This window comes from Macrotis lagotis, chromosome 1, assembly GCF_037893015.1.
Source record: "Macrotis lagotis isolate mMagLag1 chromosome 1, bilby.v1.9.chrom.fasta, whole genome shotgun sequence".
Taxonomy (NCBI): Eukaryota; Metazoa; Chordata; class Mammalia; order Peramelemorphia; family Peramelidae; genus Macrotis; species Macrotis lagotis.
Genome location: NC_133658.1, coordinates 310745638 through 310751015, shown reverse-complemented (window position 1 = coordinate 310751015; position 5378 = coordinate 310745638). Strand labels below are relative to the sequence as shown.

The 5378-nt window shown below is 37.2% G+C and overlaps 1 pseudogene; it reads right to left on the bottom strand.

Moving 5' to 3' along the window:
* Positions 1 to 201: 201 nt before the first annotated feature.
* Positions 202 to 488, bottom strand: LOC141517097 (ER membrane protein complex subunit 4 pseudogene; annotated as a pseudogene).
* Between the last annotated feature and the right edge of the window lie 4890 nt (positions 489 to 5378).

The window sequence follows — 5378 nt, the reverse complement described above, 5'->3', positions numbered from 1 at the left end:
AGTCTTTTCTTTCTTGGTTCTCTAATCCTATAAGCTTTGCTCTTTTTTTATCTTCAAAAATAGAACTTTTTGATTCTTCTTTTTAGCATGGGAGACCTTTACAAAGCAGAACAGACTGAAAGTGCTACTGAGAATAGTCAAGTGATAAAAATCAAATGGGATTCAAGTGTGAGAGAAGTGCCAATTCATATTTTCTTCTCATCATAAAAGTAGCCCACCACCACTGAATTCCTTTCTCTCCAGGGGTTCAATGAAAGCCAACAAGTTTGATGCATTTATGGGGAGCCCCATGGACTGGCACTTATAGACAGCTAAAGCCAATCCCATGAGGTTCCCAATGAGATAGACCAGGTCCTGGAGGAACTTCTGGATTAAATTCTCAGAATCTTGAAAATGAATGAAATGACCATAAGTGCTTGAATAGGCTGCCAGGTTATCATGCACACCATTATGGTGGTAAAGTTGGAAATAGTGCCTACTATGTACATGTACATAGTACATACATACAATGTACATGTACATGTACATAGTACATACATACAATGTACATGTACATACATGTACATTGAGGATCAGGTTTATGGGAATCTTTTTGAGGGAACCCAGGGCAATATACCAACAATGCTTTTCTACCAGAATTTTGTTTGTTTCCTGCATACTGATATCTGGCACTTTGCTTGTCCAGGTAACCCAGTGGATACATGGAATCTCCCTGGCCACCACCCTCTTTACTTTGGTCTCTGCTGCCTTCCTCCACTAAGCACAAGGGCTCATTTGAAATGTTGGTCTCAGTTTGCCACCAAACTTGCCTGGGTTATCATGGCCCAAAACATCTTTTTCAATGATATATTTATCTAATGATATTCTTTTCTTCATTATTATATTCTTTATTTGTAATGTGTTGTACCATGTTCTCACCTGCCACATACCTCTCTATTGCCTTTTACTGATTTTCAATTTTAATTCTCTGAAGATTCTATGACATGAATACAACATCACTAGAAGAATATTGACATTTGATTCAGGAGAAAATTAGGAATCACTAAAAATATTTTATCATTTCCCTAAAACTATCCAATTTGTGATTCTCCCCCTTGTTTAATTTTGGGCCTAGCATATGTCTTCTTGCAGCATGAATTTAAGAAATACACACATAAGTTACACATGCACACATGCATATAATTTATTTCCTCTCCTATCTATGCTTCTGATTCTTTCCATATTTTGACCCCATGACTCTCAGCTGCCTCCTCATGCTGGAACATTCCTCCTCAATGCCAGCCTCCATTTACTATTGGTGAATTTCTTCTGGGTCCCTCATTTTGGGATCAGTCTTGGAATTAGCCATGTTTCATTTCCCCCCTGGTTGTGCTTCTGACTCTCCCAGATTTTTCCACTATGCCCTTGCAAATACCATCTCCCCCACTCTATGACCCTTTTTATCTTCCTATTATGTGATCTATCCTCATTAAATTTTAAGCTCTTTGTGGGAAAGAACTATCTTTTCTTTTGTTTTGGGAGGTATCCTTAGTGCTTAGCACTGAGTATATAATAAATATATACTGGCACATAGTAAATAATTAAAATTTGTTAACTATCTATCCCTCCCACACACACATATATTTTCTTCAATATCCTTTCTATTCTTTCAGAAGAACATTGACTATACTGTTAGAATCTCAATGTGGTATCTCTATTCTAATTGATGGTGAGAAGAGTTTATTATTAAAACTTTACAGAACTTTTCCATTTTTTGTCTGTTGGTTATCTTTCTGTTTCATCCATACCAAACCCTTATCAAGACTTTGTTTGGTTGGGTCTCTCACCAAGCTTTTTAAAAATTTGCTTTCTCTTACATTACTTTTTGTTAATTTACGAAGAGACAGTGCTCTCTCATTAGCCTTTTCTAAGTAAGATTTTATTGTTAAAAAATATTCTAAATCAAAGCTGCCCTTGGCTGCCATATCTATCTCTCTTCTCCATCAACATTTGCTGATGAGAGCAGTTGTTCAGCATTATACAAGCTAGGTACCTGAGGGTTAATCTCCTTTCTTCTACCTATTTCCTATTTGTTGATGTCAAAAACTTGGTTAAATAGATCTGGTTGGATTTGCTTTTAATTTCACTATCCGAGGGTAGTGGGAGTTGATCAGAAAACCTTGGATTAACTGAGTTTTACTATCCATCTTGATCAAATTTTAGGATGTAAAGGCAGGTCCACTTGCACCTTTTAAAGGCTATTCCCCTTTCTGTGTACTCCTTTAGAAGGAATGAAGAATTTTCTCATGTAACTTGATAGAATTACAGAGTGACTAGCCATTGGATGACTAAAAAAACAGCTACTGCCTTTGGTGATCTTAGAAAATTATGAAGAAATTCTGAGTCAGTCATCTCTAGAAGTTGAGGAGAAAACCAGTCATAGAAGAATATCCCAGTTTGTGAGAAGGAATAACTTTGCCTTTTCTCCTTATCCTTTTACAGAGTTCAGCAGGGTAGAGAGTGGATCAGGTGGCAAGTTATACTTAGTATAGCAGAAAGTAGGCTCTGAGAATCTATTTGAGTTAATCTATAAAGAGTAACAAGCTTATAAAGCTCAGTAGAATAACCTGCCAAGCTCCCATGTGGCACCCAGAGGGAACACTATATGGCCACCATTAGAAAAAAAGAGGAGGGGCGGCTAGGTGGCACAGTGGATAAAGCACCAGCCCTGGAGTCAGGAGTACCTGGGTTCAAATCCGGTCTCAGACACTTAATAATTACCTAGCTGTGTGGCCTTGGGCAAGCCACTTAACCCCATTTGCCTTGGGGAAAAAACCTAAAAAAAAAAGAGGAAAAGAGACAGTGGCACCCTAAAATGCATCTCTGTGGCCAATTGAATTTGTTGATTCTATGTCTTTCTACTAGGACTCCAATGCAATGTGTACATTCACTCTTCCTATTAATGATCTGTGTATTTGGGGGAAATATATCCTTTTCTGGATGAATGTTTTGTTATTACTGTTTATGCCATGCCATTCCAATAATTGCCTTTTCTTTAGTTAATTTTTAAAACTATCAGAAAACTAAAGGTGAATGCATTGGTGAGTTATAATTTTTAGACTGCAAACTTATAGAATACTTAAGATTTGATGCAGACATTACTGCCAGTGAGAAGACTCAGGCTACCAGTGAGAGTTGGGGAAATGTAACTCAGAAACGGTGCTGTAGTCACTTTTAGTCCTTCCCCCCCCAGTTTTATTAATAATTACCCATTATGAAACACTAGAATATTTTACTTCAACAATCCATACAACTGAATCTTCAGTGATTCCTTATCCCTGAAGATGCTCTTACATAATTAAACCAGGTCAGAAACTCTAGATATAAAAAGAACCTCCTAAGCTCATTTTATTTATCTTTTTGCCCTTAAGCAGAATGACACTTTGGGGAAATGAGTAAGAATAATAGATGTGAAAAGAGCTACTAGGTATGTACATTTTATATCATTATTAATCCTCTCCCCATCAAAGAATTCAAAGAAAAAGGAAAAGGGCCCATATGTACAAAAATATTCCAACTGTTTTTGTTGTGACCAAGGAATATTAAGGAAGTACTCATGAATAGAAGAATGGCTGAATAAATTATAATATATGATTATATTGAAATATAGTTGTACCATAAGAAGTACTGAAAGTGATGCTGTCACACAAACCTGAGAAGACTTGTATGAACAGATGCAGAAGGAGGTGAGCAGGACTAGGAGAAAAACTTTTATAATAGCAACAATATGAAAATGAACAATTTTGAATTATTTTAGACCTCTGACTAGTCATGATTCCAGAGGATCAATGATGAACATAGAGGTGATGTAGTCAAGATGCAGAATGAGACACATTTTTGGACATGGGCAATGTGAGAAATTGTTTTGTATAATTATTTTGAATGATTAATTATAAAGGTGGCTTTGGGGGGGTTGTTTTTCAAATTGAGGGGAGGTAACAAAAAAGAGAAACTAAACGCTTGATAATTTAAAATAGGATAAAATTTTTTAAAGTTTTCCTTTTATTCTAATCTGGTTGTTGTTTTAAAAATAACAAATGAAAGAACACTGGGCTTGGAGTACAAATACTCAAGTCCTCTTGCTCAGTCTGCCATTAAACTGTATGTTCTACTTGCAGTGTTTCATTTTTATCATGTGTAAAAAATATAGAGGTTGATGAATAGACTACTTAATCTCTAAGGGTAATATTTTGTGAGTCAATTTGGTGTAGTAGAAAGGAGTCCAAAAACTTGCCTTTAAATTCTGGCTCTGTTATTGTTACATGTGTCACTTACAGTCCCTATATCACAGCTTCCCTCTTCTTCAATTGAGGGGTTTAGACCAGTTGATTGATCAGAGCCCTCCTAGCTTGAAATCCTCTGCTCTTTCCTACAGTCAGTGACATCAGTAGCTGAGGAATCCTTTTGGATCATGCTGGTTCCTTTTGGATTCAGGGTGTTCTGGTAAATGGATGAAACAACTCTGATAGCAGAACAAAGCATTGGTAATATTCAGGGTAGTAGAGAGAGGTTTTACTGGGAAACAAATGAAAAACACCCAAATGTCCTTTAGTGGTTGGGTGTGGGTAGGAAGCCTATTCTCAGGGTGGAGGCTGCTGGGTTTATTTTTCTAATCTTGATGACTTTCTTGGGAACCTCCCACCATATCACCTGCATGCTGTCACCATCAAACAGTTTTTACAGATTGCTGGGGAGGCCAAGAAGTACAAGAAAGTAATTGTTCTGAAACTACAGCCTAGAATAGCAGCCACCCAGGACTACAGTTATTCAATAAACAGAGGTTTCCATGAGTCCAGAATGAAAAATGACTTTCAGAGACTCTGAAGGAGCAAGGGCTGGAGCAGCAAGAATTATATTTAGGGAGACACCTAGAACAACCATGGTATGATGGAAACAGCCCTGGACTAGGAATCTGGAGACCTGGATCCTAGACCTCATGCTGCTGCTAGTTCAATGTGAGACTTGAGCCAAGCCATGTCCCTTCTTTTGGTCTTGATTTCCTCAGGTGTTAAAATGAAAGGATTAGAAAACATGACTTCAAAAATTCTAGTCCATTCTACCATCTTGTATATATCCCTGAAACTGAGAGCTGGAGAGGAAAAAGGATTGGCTCAAGGTCACATAAAGGGTAGAATTCTTCTGTCTCCAATAGAGTGCTCTCTTCTCTGTACTAGGGGGCTTCTGAAGGAGAACATGTGATAAAGGACTGAGAATCCTTGGAGAAGGACATGACTTCATTCATTCATTTTCCCTTGAGTTTTTCATTATTACCTTTTTTCAGTCAGCTATCTGTTGGTCTCTCTTTCTAACTTATATGCTTGAAAAGACTATAAGATCTT